Source organism: Lolium perenne, chromosome 3 (genome assembly GCF_019359855.2).
Source record: "Lolium perenne isolate Kyuss_39 chromosome 3, Kyuss_2.0, whole genome shotgun sequence".
Lineage (NCBI taxonomy): Eukaryota > Viridiplantae > Streptophyta > Magnoliopsida > Poales > Poaceae > Lolium > Lolium perenne.
In genome coordinates this window covers 295,252,514-295,277,459 of record NC_067246.2, presented here as the reverse complement: position 1 = coordinate 295,277,459, position 24,946 = coordinate 295,252,514, and the positions used below count along the sequence as shown (strand labels likewise).

The 24,946-nt window shown below is 44.0% G+C and overlaps 2 long non-coding RNA genes across 2 annotated transcripts; both read left to right on the top strand.

Annotated features, from left to right (window-relative positions):
* The first annotated feature begins 6,489 nt into the window (after positions 1 to 6,489).
* LOC127345115 (uncharacterized) lies at positions 6,490 to 8,879 on the top strand. The gene is made up of 4 exons (XR_011754326.1): positions 6,490 to 6,804; positions 6,894 to 6,990; positions 7,095 to 7,232; positions 8,360 to 8,879. It is a non-coding gene; the product is annotated as an uncharacterized lncRNA (long non-coding RNA).
* A 5,764-nt stretch (positions 8,880 to 14,643) lies between these two features.
* On the top strand, positions 14,644 to 17,365 carry LOC127345114 (uncharacterized). Its single transcript, XR_007878433.2, has 5 exons — positions 14,644 to 14,987; positions 15,077 to 15,173; positions 15,339 to 15,415; positions 16,298 to 16,373; positions 16,543 to 17,365. It is a non-coding gene; the product is annotated as an uncharacterized lncRNA (long non-coding RNA).
* Positions 17,366 to 24,946: the final 7,581 nt, after the last annotated feature.

Genomic DNA, 24,946 nt, shown 5'->3' with positions numbered 1-24,946 from the left:
ATGTTGTCGAGGAGGTGTATCGTTCAGGAGCAATCAAAATTAGCTCTCTCCAAGGCAATGCTACGCAAGTGGTGAATGGACAAAGACTCAAGCATTATATCTCAGGTGATTCTTATAATGTTGATGTTGATATTATTCAAGTGGAAACACCGGAGGCTTTCATCAAAGGGCAAATTGACAAATCCGCGAACTCGACTTTGAATAGGTAACAAGATCTTGGTAATGAAAAGTACGCAATTTACTTTCCGAACAATATTTTTGCTGTTTTTGGAAAATATGAAAAATTACGAGTTCGAAACGGAGTGGAAAGGACGCACGAGGGGGTGCCACCATAGGCCGGTGCGGCCTGACCTGGGCCCGCGCTGACCTATGGTTTGGCCGCCTCGTCGCCCCTTTCCGACTCTAGTTCGATCTGGTACTTTCCGTTTGTCGTGAAAATTTTTGCTATATAATCCCCCGGACCCCTGGAGGTCCGTATATTGTTTTCTCGACGTGTTTTGTTTCGAGCTGTTTCTGCCAGGATTTGCTTCGGATCTAGAGCCATCATGTCTTCGTTGGAAACTCCGAAGGACAGCTCCTGCAAGGATGTTGGCAACTTGTACATGGAGGAGCTGAGGATGCACCCCAAGGAGTTGCTGCTTGTTGAAGGAGAACTGCAGGTCAAGGATGTCCAGGGTCCTAAAGGAGAAGGAAGCTTGGAAGATAGGATGGAGAAGTTAGAACAGGAGGTTTTCAAATATAAGAAGATGGCTGAGCGTGAGGTGGATATCTTCCACAGGATTGTGTCTGAACTCATTGCTGAACATGAGAAGGAAACTGCAAAGCTTTGGAGCGACATCCTCTCACTCCACGACACCACCAACAAACTCCAAGCACAACTTTATGACATTCAGAATCAGAACTGTGAGTATGAAAACAGGTTTAAATACATAAGCCGTGCTGCCAGTTTCAGGATTCCCGAGACCAAGATGTCGTTTCTTGATGGAGAGCATCTTCCTTGGAAGTTTGATGACGGGAGTTCATCACCACCATCGCCGCAGGAGTAATTCATCATCGGTATTGGCATCCCCTTGGTTTGTTCCAAGCTTGGGGGAGTGCCGCGGTATCACATCATCACTACCTTTTATTTTTATTGTCAAGTAGTGTCATATCATGAGTAGGGAAGTTATCATATAAGATGGGTTGCAGTTGGAAGTATCTCTCCTTTAGTTGGTTATCTATGTATCCCTTGGTGTGAGTTATCGTTATGGAATATTAATGAGAAGTCTTATCATTTACATATTGCACATCGTATTCTAGTTTGCAATCTCTACTATATGATTTACCTTGTCATTAGTATTGGTATCACTTTGGGAGCATTGAATAAATCTATTTGGTTTTGGCAAACTTAGCATTGGTCAATAGCAACAACACTTTGAGGTTTAAGTAGAAAAGAGAAATACATGTAGATGTTTCATTGTCTTTCTTTCTTGTTAGCTCATAGTTTATTATTCTGAAGTTAAAATTGTTTGTGCTTACAAGGAAGATGCATGATTGTTTCTATCACATGTATATTTGTTTGTTTCCCTCAACTCTTATCCTTGCTATTTAACCTTGCTAGCCAAAAACCTGTACTGAGAGGGAATACTTCTCGTGCATCCAAACCTTAGCCCAAACCTATGCCATTTGTGTCCACCATACCTACCTACTATATGGTATTTTCTGCCATTCCAAGTAAATACTTCATGTGCTACCTTTAAACAATTCAAAACTTAGTATCTCTTATTTGTGTCAATGTTTTATAGCTCATGAGGAAGTATGTGGTGTTTTATCTTTCAATCTTGTTGGGCAACTTTCACCAATGGACTAGTGGCTTCATCCGCTTATCCAATAATTTGGCAAAAAGAGCTGGCAATGGGATTCCCAGTCCCAAATTAATTAAACTAAATAGACACTCCTCGATGGTATGTGATTGATGGACGGCACCCGAAGGATTCGGTTAGCCATGGCTTTTGTAAGCAAAGGTTGGGGGGAGTGTCATCATCATAATAAAACTAAAATAAAAAGGCACTCCTTCATGGTATGAGATTGTTGGCAGGCACCCGAGGATTCGGTTAGCCATGGTTTGTGAAAGAAAGGTTGGAAGGAGTGCCACACAAAATAAAAATAAAATGGGAGCCGCTCTTTGAAGGTTTGTCTGGCGAGGGGGTTAGAGTACCCGCTACCAGTCGTTGACAACAACAAACACCTCTCAAAAAGTTACTTTTATTCTCTTTGTATGATTGCAAAACTGAAAAAGCTCTAGCACATGATTTAATCCCTGCTTCTCTCTGCGAAGGGCCTGTCTTTTACTTTATGTTGAGTCAGTAAACCTATTTCCCTCCATCTCAAGCAAGCATTTGAGTAGTTGTGATCAAACCATTATATTGTGATTTGCTTCGTCATGTCTTTTATTCTTCCTTGTTTAGTACAAGTTTTATTTGAATGAATATAGCTTTGCAAGTTATCAATGATCATGAAGAGACCATTATGATTGAGTATGCAAGTTGTGCCTTATAAACTTTAACATGAGAGCGCTGTTCAATGAGATAAGTATAATCTATTAATTGTTCTCTGACCAAGAACGAAGTTTGCCATCACCAATTATGATTTCTTATGCACCTTTATTTGTGATTACCTTATACTTGTTTCAAGTTGAGTTATAAGAGGAAGTTGTCCACTATAATGTCTTGTGTGAATGAATATGATGCTTCTTGTCCGTATTTTATTTATCGACTCTTCACTCCACAAACATGTGGTCCTGTTTATCGAGCTCAGTTTCGCTTGGGGACAAGCGAAGTCTAAGCTTGGGGGGAGTTGATACGTCCAATTTGCATCACTATTTTATATCATAATTTGCCATTATTCATTGATATATTTCATATTGGGACACAATACTTATGTTATTTCATCTATTTTGCATGTTTCATCATTATTGGAGGATCAAGCACCGGAGCCAGGATTCTGCTGGAAAAAGCACCGTCAGAACGCAATACTTCGGAAGATCAACTGTGGAAGGAAATTATACCAAAAATCCTATTTTTCAAGATGACGAAGGAAGCCAGAAGGAGGAGCCAGGAGGACCCAGGGTGGGCCCACACCATAGGGCGGCGCGGCCCATGGCCTGGCCGCGCCACCATGTGGTGTGGGGGGCCCACAGCCCCTTTCGCCTCCTTTTCTTTGCGAAATCCTTCGTCCCGAAAACCTAAGCCATAGAGGGTACCTCGCGAAGAGTTACAGCCGCCTCTGCGGGGCGGAGAACACCAGAGAGAAAAGAGCTCTCCGGCGGGCAGGAATCCGCCGGGGAAATTCCCTCCGAGAGGGGGAAATCGACGCCATCGTCACCGTTATCGAGCTGGACATCATCTCCATCACCATCATCATCATCTCCACCATCATCACCGCCGTCTTCACCACTGGACACCGTCACCGCCGTAGCAATTTGGGTTTGATCTTGATTGTTTGATAGGGGAAACTCTCCCGGTAGCGATCTCTACTTGTTGTTGATGCTATTGAGTGAAACCATTGAACCAAGTTTATGTTCAGATTGTTATTCATCATCATATCACCTCTGATCATGTTCCATATGATGTCTCGTGAGTAGTTCGTTTAGTTCTTGAGGACATGGGTGAAGTCTAAATGTTAGTAGTGAACTATGGTTGAGTAATATTCAATGGTATGATATTTAAGTTGGGGTGTTATTCTTCTAGTGGTGTCATGTGAACGTCGACTACATGACACTTCACCATTTATGGGCCTAGGGGAATGCATCTTGTATTCGTTTGCCAATTGCGGGGTTGCCGGAGTGACAGAAACCTAAACCCCCGTTGGTATATCGATGCAGGAGGGATCGCAGGATCTCAGAGTTTAAGGCTGTGGTTAGATTTATTCTTAATTACTTTCTTGTAGTTGCGGATGCTTGCAAGGGGTATAATCACAAGTATGTATTAGTCCTAGGAAGGGCGGTACATTAGCATAGGTTCACCCACACAACACTTATCATAACAATGAAGATTATTTAGCCGTATGTAGCGAAAGCACTAGACTAAAATCCCGTGTGTCCTCGAGAACGTTTGGTCATTATAAGTAAACAAACCGGCTTGTCCTTTGTGCTAAAAAGGATTGGGCCACTCGCTGCAATTGTTACTCTCGCACTTTACTTACTCGTACTTTATTCAACTGTTACATCAAAACCCCCCGAATACTTGTCTGTGAGCATTTACAGGGAATTCTTCATCGAAACTGCTTGTCAACACCTTCTGCTCCTCGTTGGGATCGACATTCTTACTTATCGAAAATACTACGATACACCCCCTATACTTGTGGGTCATCACCGCTGCCCGCCGGTGGGTTTTGGCAAGTAACACATTCTGGCACGCCCGGTGGGACCTTCTACAACAACAACAACATCGACATCTGCAGCAACCATGTCAAAAGCTGCGGATGAGGTGGTTGGCGAACCAGTCACGTACGCAGATCTGCCCGAAGAGCAAAAGAAGAAGTATGATGAGATGAAAGCCATCTTGGAAGCCGATCTCATCGGCTCCTTCGTAAGGACCCGTTCACATGGCATAAGGTGGAAGGGGTTCTCCCCTGAAGGTGTTCTTGACGGAGTGGACCTGTCTACCCCTTCGGAGGAACGTACCAAAGCTGTAACACCCCAACTTTTTGCAAGCTTGTTTAATTATCCATAGTGCCAAAATTAGGGGGAACAAAAACTTTTTCTATAGACTAATTAACATGAATTGCCTTGATCTGTTTGTTATGATGAATTGCCTTGATCTGTTGGTAGATGAATTGTCTTGATTTGCTTGTTGAGTTTTGTTTTGAGCTACCCTTAATAACAACACCTCTAGTGGTTAAACAAGCAACTCACTAAATAAAACACATGTGTGGCTTAGGAAGAATTGTTTTTCTTTTTACTACATCAAACCTCCCTCCTGATGGCAACATGAGTGTGCCTACTTATAGGATTCCAACTTTGGCAGTTGATCTCTTAGCACCCACAACTATTTTTGGTGACCTCAGTGCATGGATCTCTTCTATACAACACCCTCTGCAACTTCCACATCTTACATGTCACATCCTCCACTTGCAACTCTTATAATCACTTGATCTGGTATCCTATCCAATGTTTCAGCACCAGATCACTTCTTCCTCTTTTACCTCTTGTGTTTATTTAATCCAAGTTTAATATCCACAAAACCAAGAGTAGGTATGATGGGTACATTTTGTAGCCACCATCTACCCTTGAGAACACTCCTTCCTAAATTAGTTTTCTTTCTCAAAAACCCTATTGTTTTTCTTCCCTGGTTTTAGCCACAAAAATCACTCCTTGTTATTAAAACTCCTTAAATGTTTTCTTCAAATAACAAGAGAGATGGTGGATGGTATTTTGTATCATCCCATTCCCTTCAACCCAAAAAGACTTTCTATAAAGGCATTTGATTTTCTTCCTTCTTTTAAGTGCATGGTTTTGGTACATGTGCCATCCTTGCACCTTTTGATAACACAAGGGAAAAATCTATTTGGCATTATTATGCAAGTAGACCCATTTTGTTTTAAAAATCATTGGATCTCTTTCAAAATGTTTTCAAAGGAAAGTTCAATATAAACCCTATCCAACATTTTGATCCACTCTCATAGTGGTGGAGACCCACCTCTGTAAAGTTCCAGATCTAATTAACAACTTCCATTCATTCATCACATCTCACTCTTGTATGGTTTACCATCATCATCTTGACCTCATGTTGATGGCTTATGCCACCATATTCATCCTTGTGAGTATGGTTATTTCACTCACCATCTCTCTTAGCCTTGCTCTACCATTATCTAAACCATCATCACCACCATCAACTCTTGGCCAAATTGACAATTTGATCAAAGTGCTTCATTCCTCAACATTGGCACCAATGTTTATTAACACCTCTCTCCTTTCATTCTTACTTCATCAAATCAACATTACCCATCTACCTTGGCATGCTCATGCATTGTTGCATGTGGTCAATGCCAATATTTTCAATTTTTAATTCAAATAAAAAGTTTTATTCTTCAACTATACCTTTGGATCTATTTTCATCTTATGTTTGTCACAACCAAAGTGGTGGGAATTATCCCTAGAGTACATATCACCTCACACTTCTTTTTATCTATATGAATCCACTCATATTCTTATCATCAATAAAGTCACTCATTGACGTCATCTCCTCAACATCATGCCTTGGCCTACACACATGGATGTTGTGCATCTCTTTGTTTGTTCACTTATGTTTGGCAAGGATGGAGCCGGCCATTGTCTATGCATGGCAATTTCGGCCAGCCATTCCTCTCTATTTTTCTTCCTCTACAAGACTTGCCTCCCAACTACCCCAATCAATAAATGAGCAGCCTCCCAACCCACCCAATCAATGAGGAGGCAGCCACCATCCTCCCTCTTTATAAGGAGCTTGGCCGGCCACACCTCCTCTCCTTTGCCTCATTTCTTTTCACTACCTAGTATTTCCTCCACTCCCTCACACTCTCCTCCTCCACTTCCCCACGAAAATGGTGCTCCCCTTGCTCCCATGGCCGGCCATGGCCATGGCAAGCCACCAAGATGAAGCTCTCCCCCTCCCTCAAGCTCATCCTCACCATGAGAGCCTCCCTCTCCTTCTTCTCCCTAACCCTAGATGGTTTTCTCTCCTCTTCTTCTTCCTCCATTGCTAAGATTGGATCTTGATGCAGGTGCATGTTGGTCTAAGCATGGAGAAGCTTGAGCTATCCTCAGATCTGAAGCTCTTGACCAAAGTTCGTCCAAAATCTTGCTGTAATTTCTGCCATCTTGCTGTTTCAGATTCTGGTACGATCTTGTAAAATCCGCCAAATATAGTGTGCAGATCCAAATCGAGTGATTCAAAGTTCCGCAGATAGGTATTGAAAAGATCTACAACTTGGCGTTGGTCTCATCCTCAGATTCGTTACGGATTTTGCACGGTAAATAAAGTTCTGCAAACATGCAGAATCACTGTTTGTTAGATTTTTTCCGTTTTACAAAACCTTTTTGAGCAAACTCAACTGTGGGTGAAAGCTCTATCCAGTATCTTCATTTTGGCGTTGGTTTCACTTCAAATGACCTCCTGAAATTGAAATGGTTCACAGATCAAGATCTGGTCAGATCTGAATTTGTCGAATTAAACCAGGAGCTTGGAAGCGAATTTTTGAATGAACCCAATTGGGTAAGAACCATCTATTCAATACCTTTCAGATGCAGCTGACCTCATATTTTTATGATTTGTTTATGATTTTTTATGAATTAAACTTGTTCTGTGTGTTCTGCAGACATGGCTGTTAGCTTTTAAATCATCAAAAATCCATTTTTGAACCTAATTGTGTGATTCCAATTATGTAGGATTACTGAATGTTTTCTTAATCATCTCAAACAAGATTCAAACCTTTATCTATTCTGCAACTCCATAGTTAAAGCAAATGGTGAAAACATGCAGTAAACTTGTAAATCCAATTGTGAGAGTTTCAGAAACAATTTGAACCCAAATCCAATTGTGTGTGAATCTCTGTTTAAATATCTTTGAATGCCAGTGGCCTCATATTTTTAGGATTTTTCTACGATTTATGGCTTACAGATCTTATTTTCTGTACAGTCAGATTCAAAGAAATTCCTAAAATTGTAGGTTTAATATTTTTGGGTGATTCCAATTGGGTTAGTCTTGTATTAGTACTTGCTATATAGGAAAAATATTATTAGTCTCTGTTAATACATATTTGTTGCTGTTAGTAATGTTTATGTGTGACATGCATTGTTGAAGCAAAACTTTTCGGTTTATTTGAAACCCTTGACCAACTCTTTTTAGTAGAGATGGGCAACCTTTGTTTTATGCTTGCAAAACAAAACCTCTGCAATTTAACTTTAGCTCTTTTGTTTTGCTTAAGTCTTCAAATGGTGGGGCATATCATTTGCTCCTATTCTTGTGTAGTGTTATGTAAGCTTCTTAAAATAGGGAGAATGATTGCCGCTTTTCCAAAAAATGTTTCAAATTATAATGTGAATGTTTTTGTTGCCAAACTAATGCACTTGTCATCTTTATGATGTTATCTACCAGGGGATATTTGGTTTATACCATGGTGATAAACGAGAGAGGCAATTCCTAAGTTGTGATGCACTCATACCTTTACTAGGTAAATAAAATGGGTTCTCTTTTAGTTGCTTTGTAGTATCTATAAGTTCTTTGTATGTTAGCCTGTAGTAAGGTGGTTAGCTATTGCTTGTTGATTGTTGAATGTTGCATGCTTGTTATGATTGGTGCAATGTGATTGATTGTGTTCCTTTTATATTTTCCGACGATAGATGCGAACGATTCCGGAGAAGAAGAAGAAGTGGTTCGGACAAGGATTTTATTTATATTGACGGGATTCTTATATTGATGAAGTTGAAGAAGTCCAGGGACAAATAAGCCAAGGCAAGCCATCTTTTGATCTCTGATTCGGTATCTAGTTGGATGTCATTTGTTGATATCCAAAGCACCTTGGTTCTATGTGTGTTGTTCTCCTTATTATTGTCATCTATGTATGGTTGCTAGTGGAGTACTCCCTAGTGGTGATACTCCACTATTGTCTTTGTGATATTGGGATGCATAGGATCATGGTCATGCTATTCCACTTGGTTATCTTGTATGCTCAACTTGAGCATGTCTCATCGCAAGATAATGACTTACACCACACCCACCCCCTTTGTAGTATAGAGGTATCAATGTCATGATCTCGGTATATTCTCAATGTGAGAGGAGTATGCCGTGTACACATTGGAGAGTATGTTGGATAGTGATACTCCACTATCTAAGTTGTATTTTTAGCACCACAAATCTGATTGTATAATCCTCCTTGGGTTGTCATAATACATTCTTACCTTAAGCAAGTATGATCCACTCCATTACATTTTTTTTCACCATCTATGGCGTGATGACTTCCATCTCGGCCGTAGTGCAATAGTAGTTCCACTCATGAAACTTTAGGTTGGGAACCCCTCAAGGTTTACCTTGTTGTAAATGTTTATGAAAACCTTGGGTGAGGCAAATCTTACCCAAGCGTATGGTTTATGAAAGGAAAGGATCTTGACAAAGATGGTTGGAAAGAGGAAAGTGTGTGTGACTTGGGTTTTTGAGAAAAACGACACATGGTTCTTTGTATTCGCCCGGAACAATTACACAGCGCAACCACATTATCCAAAGTGGGTACGGGCTTAGTTCGACGTCTGTTGAAATTGGCATGAGCACCCTTCACAACTTTCTAGGGAGGGTCACGACGACCTCTGACGCCGGGTTGCGCTCTGGAGGAGGCAATACACTGTAGTTGCCTATAGCCGGACGATTACTGAGGGTCTTCCGTCATGGCGCCGGAGATACGCTCAAAAGGAGGTATGCTGCCGGGGTGCCGGGAAGGGGTAAGCCCGCAGGGAAGGACTCATGTCAAGGGAGACGGGCGAAGGACTATGACCGATTATCCGAGCCTCGCATACTTTTGTATGTCGAACCGGGGATGATCCCGGCGGATTTATCGGTTCTTGTGGTGAAAGTGCGCACACTCTGCAGAGTTAAAACTATTCGAATAGCCGCGTCGGCGGTCATGGACGGTTGGGATGGCCGTTACAGAGCTGTGTCGAGTTTTGGTTTTGAAAATGATTTCCAAAGGAAATGCGTGAGTTGGAAGTACCGGAAGGGTACGGGAAAGATGTGGTGTCGACCACATGGAGATGGTCGAGGGTTTGGAATGTAAATTGGGTTGCTCCCTTCCTAGTATTTCATGTAGAGGAACTTTTCTTTAACAAAGATATAGAGATGTCATAGGACTTCCCTAGCATTCCCATCAAATGAGATGGCGGTATGCTAACTTTTCTTTAACAAAGATATAGAGATGTCATAGGACTTCCCTAGCATTCCCATCAAATGAGATGGCGGTATGCTAACTTTTCTTTAACAAAGATATAGAGATGTCATAGGACTTCCCTAGCAATCCCATCAAATGAGATGGTGGTATGCTAACTCTTCTTTAACAAAGATATAGAGATGTCATAGGACCACCATAGTGTCCGCATCACTTGAGATGCCGGTATGCTATATCAACAAGAGAAACTATTTCTCTTTCACATGCTTTATCCACGAGAGAAACTATTCTTCCTCTCTTGTCTTCTCTAGTTAGAATTGTTGTCACCTTCTTGATGGTTTTGCGAGTACAATTCCAATGTACTCACGGCTTTGTCCCTGGCTATTTACTTGGCCAGACTTGGAGGAACACGATGGATGAAGAAGGAGTTGGCGACGTCTATGCGAGCTAGGAACGTATTCCCAGTCAGTTGCCTGTAGGGTTATGGCAGATGACTTGGGTACTGCGTTGCTGAAGTGATGATGCTACTCTGATGTTTAGTTAGACCCTTCGAGGCTATTATGTAAGTATTGGTCATGTGACCATGTTGTAATTTTCTTATTCCGCTTTGTAATGGATGGTGTAATTTGATATCAGTTCGGTTATGTGTTCACGGCGCACTGATCATGGGATCGTGAACTGTATACATAACAGGGAATTTCGGACAGCTAGTCCGGGGTCCCCACAGAGCTGGTATCAGAGCTATCCTGACTGTAGGAGACCTTAGTTAGCATGGACGTTAGTTAGGAAAGAAGTATTTGGGAAAAACTATTTACGAAACAAATTTTTTCTTTAGTCGGAAGCATAGCTTCTACTCGTCTTATTTCTTCAAAGCTTCTAAATTCTTATCTCTCCGCTTTATTAAAATGTGTGAAAATTCTTACTCTATTGTCTCATCCACTTCAAACCTACATATTGGGCGATGTCCCCAACTCAGACCCGGAGACTCGATGTCGAAGATGGATCAACTTTTTATGAAGTCTCACGTATCTCCAACAACAACTATTGAAGATTGGAAGCCGACTTAGTGTGCACATATAGGGATGATAACGTCATGTCTTTGGTTTTCACCAAAGTATGTCAAAGATCTGACCTTGTTCCTCCATGGGCTTGCACTTTTTGCAGTCATCAGGGATCAAGTCCTCAGTTTCTTGACTAGTCATTTTTTTGGCCAGCCACGAGAAGATCTCGACTTCGGGAGCACCTCGACAGCTACCTCTCTCAAGACCTCATGTTTCCGGGATATCGAGACTAGAAGATCTACACAGTTTTTGCCTCCACCTCAACATCGACGAGACAACACCAGGCCTGCTTCGCCACCAACTGCTCCAAGAATTCTTATGGGAGACGCTGTCAACAAGATGAGGACGCCAACATATGTGACCAGCCCCCAAACCTATAGGATGGATAGGACAAACTCAATCGCTTCGATTGATCGAGCTACCCCCACGTATTAGGTATCTCTGGATACTTATAGTGCCTTGTTTGTTGTGCTGATTGCTTGTAGTCCCCTCGTGTGCTGCCTTGAGTGTATTTTATTTGTTTGTTGTGTGTATGATTGTCTTGCTCTTTCGATCTGAAAAACATTCTTAGTGTGATAACCCAGCGTAGGAAGCCTCCCTAAGATGTTTTCACCCTCACCTACCTCGCCGATTTATTGCTAACTGCTAGTTAGTTGGATAGGTTAACGGAAGACTCTAACTCTAAACCCGTTAACAGTTGTTTTTCGACCGTCAGAAAAACTAACACCAAACCCCTATCTACACTGGCTACCTTCAAGATCAGCTGAAGCATCTCTACTACGCCAAGAAAGCAGAAGCCCCTACCTTCAAGAGTGACTGCACCTCTGCGAGAAGACATACTAACTTAGTCTAACTTTGGAGTAATCGCGCTAACCTCGAGGATAACTTCTTAAAAACCACTCTCTAACACACCGTCTAACAAGCTGAGAGAACAATAGCATCAAAGCCAAGCTACATCGCATGGTTCATCTCGTCATCATCAAGTGAAGACTCTTGAAGATACCTCAAGACTCAAGATTAGGTGTAGTTTACCCGCTCACTTCTTAGCTGGTATAAGTCAACAACGACCCTCAAGCTGAAGATTGCCTCCGACAACCTTTGTTGCTGCTTCATATGGATACCCACGAGGAGTTTCATCAACTTACTAACTTACTGCGCGTCATATGGTTTAGTTAACACCATGAGTGCCTCTTGAAGTTGTGGTCTGCATGTCGCCCCTGAAGATTCTTCAACTGAGTACGGAAGATCGACAACTTCTTCAGAAGCCCCAGACAAGAACTACAAGGAAGAAGCTCTGAGTTTTTCCGAAAGCCCGATGAAAAATCTTAAGGGTTCGTCTTCCACTAAAAATTGGAGCTGACCCTAAAATTTTTAAACCTTTCTAAAAACACCGTTGGAAACTTGGGATGCACTAACCCCTCTTGAAGCCGTGGACTACACAACACTCTCTGAAGATGTTCGACTCAGGACGAGGGATCAATGGCTTCTCCAAGAATCGCCCGACAAGACCCGTGGCCGAAGCTTACATTTTTTTAATGCCCTTCCCTGATGAACAATTTTAAGGGTGGAAGACTTTGTCTTCCACTAGAATTTAAAGCTAACTCTAAAAAGTTTTCAACCCTGCTAAAGCACCGTTGGGGTGCACTAACTTCTCCGAAATCATGGACTCTGCTAGGATCGCTAAGAAGCTACAGATCTAACACCGGCATGGAGTAGTCAACCTCTTCATGAAGCTCGCCATCGGCAGAAATCCATCATGTCTCCCAGAAGATGAAGCAATGACCTTCTCAACAATGGCACATCTACAGAAGAATGGAGTCTAACTTTAGCTAAACTTTGAAACCTCTCTAGTTCTATGCTTAGTAATCTCGGGACGAGATTATTTTAAGGGTGGAAGATCTGTAACACCCCAACTTTTTGCAAGCTTGTTTAATTATCCATAGTGCAAAAATTAGGGGGAACAAAAACTTTTTCTATAGACTAATTAACATGAATTGCCTTGATCTGTTTGTTATGATGAATTGCCTTGATCTGTTGGTAGATGAATTGTCTTGATTTGCTTGTTGAGTTTTGTTTTGAGCTACCCTTAATAACAACACCTCTAGTGGTTAAACAAGCAACTCACTAAATAAAACACATGTGTGGCTTAGGAAGAATTGTTTTTCTTTTTACTACATCAAACCTCCCTCCTGATGGCAACATGAGTGTGCCTACTTATAGGATTCCAACTTTGGCAGTTGATCTCTTAGCACCCACAACTATTTTTGGTGACCTCAGTGCATGGATCTCTTCTATACAACACCCTCTGCAACTTCCACATCTTACATGTCACATCCTCCACTTGCAACTCTTATAATCACTTGATCTGGTATCCTATCCAATGTTTCAGCACCAGATCACTTCTTCCTCTTTTACCTCTTGTGTTTATTTAATCCAAGTTTAATATCCACAAAACCAAGAGTAGGTATGATGGGTACATTTTGTAGCCACCATCTACCCTTGAGAACACTCCTTCCTAAATTAGTTTTCTTTCTCAAAAACCCTATTGTTTTTCTTCCCTGGTTTTAGCCACAAAAATCACTCCTTGTTATTAAAACTCCTTAAATGTTTTCTTCAAATAACAAGAGAGATGGTGGATGGTATTTTGTATCATCCCATTCCCTTCAACCCAAAAAGACTTTCTATAAAGGCATTTGATTTTCTTCCTTCTTTTAAGTGCATGGTTTTGGTACATGTGCCATCCTTGCACCTTTTGATAACACAAGGGAAAAATCTATTTGGCATTATTATGCAAGTAGACCCATTTTGTTTTAAAAATCATTGGATCTCTTTCAAAATGTTTTCAAAGGAAAGTTCAATATAAACCCTATCCAACATTTTGATCCACTCTCATAGTGGTGGAGACCCACCTCTGTAAAGTTCCAGATCTAATTAACAACTTCCATTCATTCATCACATCTCACTCTTGTATGGTTTACCATCATCATCTTGACCTCATGTTGATGGCTTATGCCACCATATTCATCCTTGTGAGTATGGTTATTTCACTCACCATCTCTCTTAGCCTTGCTCTACCATTATCTAAACCATCATCACCACCATCAACTCTTGGCCAAATTGACAATTTGATCAAAGTGCTTCATTCCTCAACATTGGCACCAATGTTTATTAACACCTCTCTCCTTTCATTCTTACTTCATCAAATCAACATTACCCATCTACCTTGGCATGCTCATGCATTGTTGCATGTGGTCAATGCCAATATTTTCAATTTTTAATTCAAATAAAAAGTTTTATTCTTCAACTATACCTTTGGATCTATTTTCATCTTATGTTTGTCACAACCAAAGTGGTGGGAATTATCCCTAGAGTACATATCACCTCACACTTCTTTTTATCTATATGAATCCACTCATATTCTTATCATCAATAAAGTCACTCATTGACGTCATCTCCTCAACATCATGCCTTAGCCTACACACATGGATGTTGTGCATCTCTTTGTTTGTTCACTTATGTTTGGCAAGGATGGAGCCGGCCATTGTCTATGCATGGCAATTTCGGCCAGCCATTCCTCTCTATTTTTCTTCCTCTACAAGACTTGCCTCCCAACTACCCCAATCAATAAATGAGCAGCCTCCCAACCCACCCAATCAATGAGGAGGCAGCCACCATCCTCCCTCTTTATAAGGAGCTTGGCCGGCCACACCTCCTCTCCTTTGCCTCATTTCTTTTCACTCCCTAGTATTTCCTCCACTCCCTCACACTCTCCTCCTCCACTTCCCCACGAAAATGGTGCTCCCCTTGCTCCCATGGCCGGCCATGGCCATGGCAAGCCACCAAGATGAAGCTCTCCCCCTCCCTCAAGCTCATCCTCACCATGAGAGCCTCCCTCTCCTTCTTCTCCCTAACCCTAGATGGTTTTCTCTCCTCTTCTTCTTCCTCCATTGCTAAGATTGGATCTTGATGCAGGTGCATGTTGGTCTAAGCATGGAGAAGCTTGAGCTATCCTCAGATCTGAAGCTCTTGACCAAAGTTCGTCCAAAATCTTGCTGTAATTTCTGCCATCTTGCTGTTTCAGATTCTGGTACGATCTTGTAAAATCCGCCAAATATAGTGTGCAGATCCAAATCGAGTGATTCAAAGTTCCGCAGATAGGTATTGAAAAGATCTACAACTTGGCGTTGGTCTCATCCTCAAATTCGTTACGGATTTTGCACGGTAAATAAAGTTCTGCAAACATGCAGAATCACTGTTTGTTAGATTTCTTCCGTTTTACAAAACCTTTTTGAGCAAACTCAACTGTGGGTGAAAGCTCTATCCAGTATCTTAATTTTGGCGTTGGTTTCACTTCAAATGACCTCCTGAAATTGAAATGGTTCACAGATCAAGATCTGGTCAGATCTGAATTTGTCGAATTAAACCAGGAGCTTGGAAGCGAATTTTTGAATGAACCCAATTGGGTAAGAACCATCTATTCAATACCTTTCAGATGCAGCTGACCTCATATTTTTATGATTTGTTTATGATTTTTTATGAATTAAACTTGTTCTGTGTGTTCTGCAGACATGGCTGTTAGCTTTTAAATCATCAAAAATCCATTTTTGAACCTAATTGTGTGATTCCAATTATGTAGGATTACTGAATGTTTTCTTAATCATCTCAAACAAGATTCAAACCTTTATCTATTCTGCAACTCCATAGTTAAAGCAAATGGTGAAAACATGCAGTAAACTTGTAAATCCAATTGTGAGAGTTTCAGAAACAATTTGAACCCAAATCCAATTGTGTGTGAATCTCTGTTTAAATATCTTTGAATGCCAGTGGCCTCATATTTTTAGGATTTTTCTACGATTTATGGCTTACAGATCTTATTTTCTGTACAGTCAGATTCAAAGAAATTCCTAAAATTGTAGGTTTAATATTTTTGGGTGATTCCAATTGGGTTAGTCTTGTATTAGTACTGGCTATATAGGAAAAATATTATTAGTCTCTGTTAATACATATTTGTTGCTGTTAGTAATGTTTATGTGTGACATGCATTGTTGAAGCAAAACTTTTCGGTTTATTTGAAACCCTTGACCAACTCTTTTTAGTAGAGATGGGCAACCTTTGTTTTATGCTTGCAAAACAAAACCTCTGCAATTTAACTTTAGCTCTTTTGTTTTGCTTAAGTCTTCAAATGGTGGGGCATATCATTTGCTCCTATTCTTGTGTAGTGTTATGTAAGCTTCTTAAAATAGGGAGAATGATTGCCGCTTTTCCAAAAAATGTTTCAAATTATAATGTGAATGTTTTTGTTGCCAAACTAATGCACTTGTCATCTTTATGATGTTATCTACCAGGGGATATTTGGTTTATACCATGGTGATAAACGAGAGAGGCAATTCCTAAGTTGTGATGCACTCATACCTTTACTAGGTAAATAAAATGGGTTCTCTTTTAGTTGCTTTGTAGTATCTATAAGTTCTTTGTATGTTAGCCTGTAGTAAGGTGGTTAGCTATTGCTTGTTGATTGTTGAATGTTGCATGCTTGTTATGATTGGTGCAATGTGATTGATTGTGTTCCTTTTATATTTTCCGACGATAGATGCGAACGATTCCGGAGAAGAAGAAGAAGTGGTTCGGACAAGGATTTTATTTATATTGACGGGATTCTTATATTGATGAAGTTGAAGAAGTCCAGGGACAAATAAGCCAAGGCAAGCCATCTTTTGATCTCTGATTCGGTATCTAGTTGGATGTCATTTGTTGATATCCAAAGCACCTTGGTTCTATGTGTGTTGTTCTCCTTATTATTGTCATCTATGTATGGTTGCTAGTGGAGTACTCCCTAGTGGTGATACTCCACTATTGTCTTTGTGATATTGGGATGCATAGGATCATGGTCATGCTATTCCACTTGGTTATCTTGTATGCTCAACTTGAGCATGTCTCATCGCAAGATAATGACTTACACCACACCCACCCCCTTTGTAGTATAGAGGTATCAATGTCATGATCTCGGTATATTCTCAATGTGAGAGGAGTATGCCGTGTACACATTGGAGAGTATGTTGGATAGTGATACTCCACTATCTAAGTTGTATTTTTAGCACCACAAATCTGATTGTATAATCCTCCTTGGGTTGTCATAATACATGCTTACCTTAAGCAAGTATGATCCACTCCATTACATTTTTTTTCACCATCTATGGCGTGATGACTTCCATCTCGGCCGTAGTGCAATAGTAGTTCCACTCATGAAACTTTAGGTTGGGAACCCCTCAAGGTTTACCTTGTTGTAAATGTTTATGAAAACCTTGGGTGAGGCAAATCTTACCCAAGCGTATGGTTTATGAAAGGAAAGGATCTTGACAAAGATGGTTGGAAAGAGGAAAGTGTGTGTGACTTGGGTTTTTGAGAAAAACGACACATGGTTCTTTGTATTCGCCATGAACAATTACACAGCGCAACCACATTATCCAAAGTGGGTACGGGCTTAGTTCGACGTCTGTTGAAATTGGCATGAGCACCCTTCACAACTTTCTAGGGAGGGTCACGACGACCTCTGACGCCGGGTTGCGCTCTGGAGGAGGCAATACACTGTAGTTGCCTATAGCCGGACGATTACTGAGGGTCTTCCGTCATGGCGCCGGAGATACGCTCAAAAGGAGGTATGCTGCCGGGGTGCCGGGAAGGGGTAAGCCCGCAGGGAAGGACTCATGTCAAGGGAGACGGGCGAAGGACTATGACCGATTATCCGAGCCTCGCATACTTTTGTATGTCGAACCGGGGATGATCCCGGCGGATTTATCGGTTCTTGTGGTGAAAGTGCGCACACTCTGCAGAGTTAAAACTATTCGAATAGCCGCGTCCGCGGTCATGGACGGTTGGGATGGCCGTTACAGAGCTGTGTCGAGTTTTGGTTTTGAAAATGATTTCCAAAGGAAATGCGTGAGTTGGAAGTACCGGAAGGGTACGGGAAAGATGTGGTGTCGACCACATGGAGATGGTCGAGGGTTTGGAATGTAAATTGGGTTGCTCCCTTCCTAGTATTTCATGTAGAGGAACTTTTCTTTAACAAAGATATAGAGATGTCATAGGACTTCCCTAGCATTCCCATCAAATGAGATGGCGGTATGCTAACTTTTCTTTAACAAAGATATAGAGATGTCATAGGACTTCCCTAGCATTCCCATCAAATGAGATGGCGGTATGCTAACTTTTCCTTAACAAAGATATAGAGATGTCATAGGACTTCCCTAGCAATCCCATCAAATGAGATGGTGGTATGCTAACTCTTCTTTAACAAAGATATAGAGATGTCATAGGACCACCATAGTGTCCGCATCACTTGAGATGCCGGTATGCTATATCAACAAGAGAAACTATTTCTCTTTCACATGCTTTATCCACGAGAGAAACTATTCTTCCTCTCTTGTCTTCTCTAGTTAGAATTGTTGTCACCTTCTTGATGGTTTTGCGAGTACAATTCCAATGTACTCACGGCTTTGTCCCTGGCTATTTACTTGGCCAGACTTGGAGGAACACGATGGATGAAGAAGGAGTTGGCGACGTCTATGCGAGCTAGGAACGTATTCCCGATCGATTTGCACTGTAGGGTTATGGCGAGATGACTTGGAGTGCTGCTATTCTTGAAGTGATGATGCTACTCTGATGTTTAGTTAGACCCTTCGAGGCTATTATGTAAGTATTGGTCATGTGACCATGTTGTAATTTTCTTATTCCGCTTTGTAATGGATGGTGTAATTTGATAGCAGTTCGGTTATGTGTTCACGGCGCACTGATCATGGGATCGTGAACTGTATACATAACAGGGAATTTCGGACAGCTAGTCCGGGGTCCCCACAAAAGCTCTGCGCCAGGAAATCAATTACATGGCGGCTCATTCTCTACACCGCTATTCTGAAAGCCTGGTGAATACTCTCGAGCGCGTCGCGGTCCGTGTGGTGCAGGAAATCATGAAGCATCAGTACTCCCCGTCAGGACCTACCCTAGGGACTCACCAGGGAGAGATACCGCTCCAGATCAGACTGCCGCTACCATTCGCGCTTGCAGCGCCAGAGCCACCAGGTTCACCGGCGTACGTAGTCTACAAGGTTGGAGGCGATCCTAGCGATTGCCAGTTCTTATATGAGCCGCCTAAGGAGATCCCACATGGATATGTGTGCACATACGTGCCGGACTGCAATGCCTTGGCACGCACGAACCAGATTGCACCAACAGGGATTTCTGGAGCAGACGCTGACAAACAAGCATGGCTAGCTAAATATGCCACTGGAACGAGTCACGAAAGCTCGGTCCCCACGGCTAATACCATGGAACAGATCAGCACCATCTTGAGAGATCAGTTCGGCATCTTGTCGAAGAGGAAAACAATCGGCTATTCTAAGCCGTACCCGTACGAGTATGACTTGATCCCGTTGCCACCCAAATATCGGCTCCCTGAATTCTCAAAATTCAACGGAGCAGAAGGGTCTAGCTCGATAGAGCACGTAAGCCGATATTTGGCACAGCTGGGCATGATTTCAGTGTCAGATCCATTACGTGTGAGGTTTTTTGCACAATCTCTGACGGGATCAGCCTTTGGGTGGTACACCTCGTTACCACCAAACTCAGTCCGCACATGGAAGCAGCTGGAGGAGCAGTTTCACGTGCAATATCACTCAGAAGCTACCGAAGCTGGCATTACCGAGCTAACACAGGTGCGGCAAAGGCGGGGAGAGACGGTGTCTGAGTACATTCAACGTTTCAGAACTGTCAAGAACCGATGTTATTCGGTTCGTTTAACTGAGAAGGAAGCAGTCGAGCTGGCCGTGGTAGGCCTCGCAGCGCCACTCAAAGATCTGACTTTCCAAGTGGAGTACAATTCACTGGCACACATTGTTCAGAAGGTAACATTATATGAACAGCGCCACCCAGAATTGTACCAAGATAAGTTCAAGCGCCCGATAGGCCTGGTCGAGGCAGATGAAGTTGAAGACTTCGCAGAAGATCAGGAAGTCGCCGTGGCTGAATGGACTCGGGGGGCAGGCCCCGTGTCCTGCAAATGGGTGAAACAACCAGGGCCTGCAAAAGGGTTTGACTTTGATATAAGCAAAACTGAGCAGATTTTCGATCTGCTGCTAAAGGGAAAACAGCTGAAGTTACCCGAGGGCCATAAAATTCCTACGGTGCAAGAGTTGAACGGGAGACCATACTGCAAATGGCACCACACGTTCACCCACGCCACCAACGACTGCAAAGTGTTGCGTAGCCAGATTCAAATGGCGATAGAACAAGGCCGATTGATCTTCGGTCAGTTTGCCATGAAAGTAGACATGCAACCGTTCCCTAGTGTCAACATGGTGGAGCTCAACCATGCCACGACGCATCAACTGGGTTTCTCTTTCGATATCAACATGGTAGGGCCTGTAGACCGCCATGGTAAAGATAAAGGGGAGAGCAGCCACTCCCGTGGCAAAGATAAGAAGGAGGCCGATCCACGCGACCGGCCCCAATATGAAGATAGATGGTACCTCACCGAGGAAGAAGTGGGAAGCGTGCGGTACCAACGACCACTCTCCGCGCATCTCCTTAACAAATATGAGTACCAGTATGACCGACGTCGGCGGTACGACATAGATGACGACAGATATTGTCGGTCTGGTGCAGATAACAGAAAACATCGTCGATATGACAGAGACGATGAAGGATATGAGCGTCGCGCCAAAGGGAGATCAAGAGAGCTGGAGGACATGGACAGGCACTGGGATTGTCCTTTCTTTAAGCACTGCTGGGACTCAGGAATGAGCCGATTGCCAACAATCGACAATTGCCCAGAATGTAGACAGCAGAGGAAGGGCACCAACGAGGTGTCAGTGTTCAAGCGTCTAGGGCCTCTCCCACCTCAGAGCCGACGAGCTGAGTCATCTCGAGATGAAGACTCCGAGGAGTCAGAAGATGAAGAAGATAGGTACCACCGGCCAAGGTGGTGACCCGATGGACTCAGTCGTTCTCAGAAGCGTAGGGTTCAGCGGCTACGTAACTTGGAGGAAGCCGAAGCGCAGTACCTGTACACGTTGAGGAAAGCACGGCCCGATCTGGCCGTGAAAATTCAGCAAACTTTGGAGACAGAGGCGCGTCCACAGAAGAAAGAATGGCGCCCCAAGCAGACAAAAGCCGATGCAGGAGCATCGGCTGATACAAACATGGTGTTCATACTCCCGTCAGAGTTTCATGCTCCAGGAACCGAAGAAGCGCCAGTGGTACAGCTTGACTGCGGTCCACGGCCAGTTGATACGTCTCCGACGTATCGATAATTTCTTATGTTCCATGCCACATTATTGATGATATCTACATGTTTTATACACATTATATGTCGTATTTATGCATTTTCCGGCACTAACCTATTAACGAGATGCCGAAGAGCCAGTTGCTGTTTTCTGCTGTTTTTGGTTTCAGAAATCCTACAAAGGAAATATTCTCGGAATTGGACGAAATCAACGCCCAGGGTCCTATTTTTGCACGTGTTATCACCAGATTTTGGCCAAATCAGGAGGTGGGCCGTAAGGGAGATGGGCTTGGAAGATTACACGTGGAAAATCTCTGAAGCGGCCTTGCACGAAGAATTTGGGCTAGATTGCCCGTGTATCTTTAATTATAGCAGATCGCATCTTAGATTAGAAGTTAGAGTTCGTCTCGTGCACGGTGGGGATTATTCCCACGTTAGAAAATCCCCTGGACTATAAATATGTATCTAGGGTTTATGGAATAAACAACAACCAACGTTCAACCAACAAATCAATCTCGGCGCATCGCCAACTCCTTCGTCTCGAGGGTTTCTACCGGTAAGCATCATGCTGCCTAGATCGCATCTTGCGATCTAGGCAGCGTGCTTCATGTTGTTCATGCGTTGCTAAATCGAAGCCTTTTTGATGGCGAGCAACGTAGTTATCTTAGATATGTTAGGGTTAGCATTGTTCTTCGTATTACATGCTACCGTAGTGCAACCCTTGCATATCTAGCCGCCCTCGCACCTATCTTAGGTGTGGGGGCGGCACCCCGCTTGATCATTATTTAGTAGATCCGATCCGTTACGGTTGCTCCTTGTTCTTCAAGGATTAGTTTAATATCTGCAATAGTTAGGCCTTACAAAGGGTTGGAGGATCCAGCGGCACGTAGGGTGTCGTTTGCTAGTCCTAGACAGGATGTTCCGGGGATCAACCTCGCGTTGGTTTTTAGGCCCTATCTAGGATCGGCTTACGATCACCGTGCGTGGCCGCGAGGCCCAATCGTGAGTAGGATGATCCGATTATGCGGTGAAAACCCTAAATCGTCGTAGATCGCATTAGCTTTATCTTGATCAAGCAGGACCACCATATATTCGTGCACCTCGTACGAATCATGGGTGGATCGGCTCCTTGAGCCGATTCACAGGATAACCTGAGAGCCGATCGAGGCTCGTATTTAATGTTTATGTGTATGCCATGCAGGAAACTAAGCGAGGCATCTCCATCACCTTCCTGACCAGGTATAGGTCAGGTGGCACGCCCTTGCATCAGCATCGGACGTGTATACCAGAGGCTTCGCGGGCCGTCGCTCGGAGGGACCAGGGCCAGCCGCAGCCCTAGGTTGTTCCCGGCTCTACTGTGTTGCCCGTCGCTGCCCGCCGGTGGGTTTTGACCGCAACACATTCTGGCACGCCCGGTGGGACAAGCTTCGACATCAACCACCTCGCCATCTACATCTGAGATGGCGGACGGCACGCCAGTCACGTACGAGGATCTGACCGACGAGCTCAAGAAGAAGCATGACGAGGTCAAAGCCATCCTCGAAGCCGACCTCATCGGCTCTTTCCACAGAACCCGTTCACATGGCATCAGGTGGAAGGGGTTCTCGCCTAATGGTGCACTCGATGGGATAGACCTCTCTGCCCCGTCGGAAGAACGCACCAGGTCCCTGCGGCAGGAGATCAACTACTTAGTGGCTCACTCGCTACACCGCCACTCTGAGAACCTGGTCAACACGTTGGAGCGTGTCGCTCTTCGCGTGATCCAGGAGATCATGAGGCACCAGTACTCGCCGTCAGGACCAGCTCTCGGGACGCATCAAGGAGAGTTGCCACTCCAGTCCCGTCCACCGCTGCCATTTGCGTTGGCAGCACCAGAAGTGCCGAATTCACCGGCATTCGTCGTCTACAAGATCGGTGGTGACCCTAGTGACTGCCAGTTCTTGCATGAGGCGCCTAAGGAGATCCCTCACGGGTACATGTGCACGTATGTGCCAGATTGCGGTAACTGGGCACTCACAAACCAGGCCACAACATCAGGGACTTCTGGGAAAGCAGGAGGAACGTCAGCGACAGATCTTGAGAAGCAGACGTGGCTAACTAAGTACGCCACCCCGACGAACCTCCAGAGCTCAGCTCCTGCAGTTGGCTCAGAGCTGGAAAAGCAAACATGGCTGGCTAAGTACGCCACCCCGGCGAATCTTCAGAGTTCAACTCCTGCAGCCAGCACAGCGGATCAGATCAGCACCATACTGAGAGACCAGTTCGGCATGGTGCCGAAAAGGAGGGCAATCGGCTATTCCAAGCCGTACCCTGACGACTACGAGTTGATCCCGCTACCACCTAAATATCGGCTCCCTGATTTCTCCAAATTCAGTGGATCAGATGGTTCCAGCTCCATCGAGCATGTGGGCCGATATTTGGCACAGCTAGGAACGGCCTCAGTGTCGGATTCACTACGCGTGAGGTTCTTCTCACAGTCCCTCACGGGATCGGCTTTCGGGTGGTACACCTCGTTGCCACCAGACTTGATCCGGACTTGGAAGCAGTTGGAAGAACAGTTCCATATGCAGTATCACTCAGAGGCTTCCGAGTCTGGCCTTGCCGATCTAGCACAAATACGTCAGAAGCGTGGAGAAACTGTGATAGAATACATCCAGCGCTTCAGGAATCTTAGGAACCGATGTTATTCGGTTCGTGTGACTGAAAAGGAAGCAGTCGAGTTGGCAGTAGCGGGCCTTGCAACACCGCTCAAGGACATGGCCTCCCAAGCAGACTACCCCTCACTGGCGCACATGGTTCAGAAACTGTCGGCATATGAACAGCGCCACCCGGACCTGTACCAGGACAAATTCAAGCGTGCAGTAGTCCTGGTCGAGGCAGAGGAAGACGAAGTTTCTGCGGGAGATCAAGAGGTAGCAGTGGCTGAATGGACTCGGGGGGCAAACCCCGTGTCCTGCAAATGGGTAAAGCCACCAGGCCCGCCCAGGGGGTTTGATTTTGACGTGACCAAAACTGAGCAAATCTTCGACCTCCTGCTCAAGGAGAAGCAGTTGACGATTCCCGAAGGTCTCAAATTCCCCACGGTACAAGAGCTGAACGGAAAGCCATACTGCAAATGGCATAACTCGCTCTCCCATGCCACCAACGACTGCAGGGTGTGGCGTCAGCAGATCCAAATGGCGATAGAAAAAGGACGTCTGATTTTCAACCATTACGCCATGAAGGTCGACACCCAACCCTTCCCCGCCGTTAACATGGTGGGATGCACTTACCCTGAAGGTTGCCAGCCAGGATCCTCGTTCAGCATCCACATGATAGGACCTGGGCACCACTCTGGCGAAGATGGAGACGAGGGCAGCTGCTCTCGTAGCAAGGACACAGAGGAGGCCGCTCCACGCGATCGGCTCCGTCATTATGGCAAGCGCTACGTCACAGAGGGAGAAGTGAAGAACATGAGATATCAGCGACCCCTCTCTGATCACCTCCTCAACAAGTATGTGAGTCAGTATGACCAACGCCGACGATCCAGCGATGATGATGAAAGAGATCGTCTGGCTAGAGAAGCCAGAAGATATCGTCGGCATGATCGAGATGAGGAGGAGCACGAGCACCGTGCCAAAGGAGAATCAAGGGAGCAAGACGACAACGGTAGGCACTAGGACTGCCCCTTCTTAAGACACTGCTGGGATTCAGGAATGAGCCGATTGCCCACAATCGG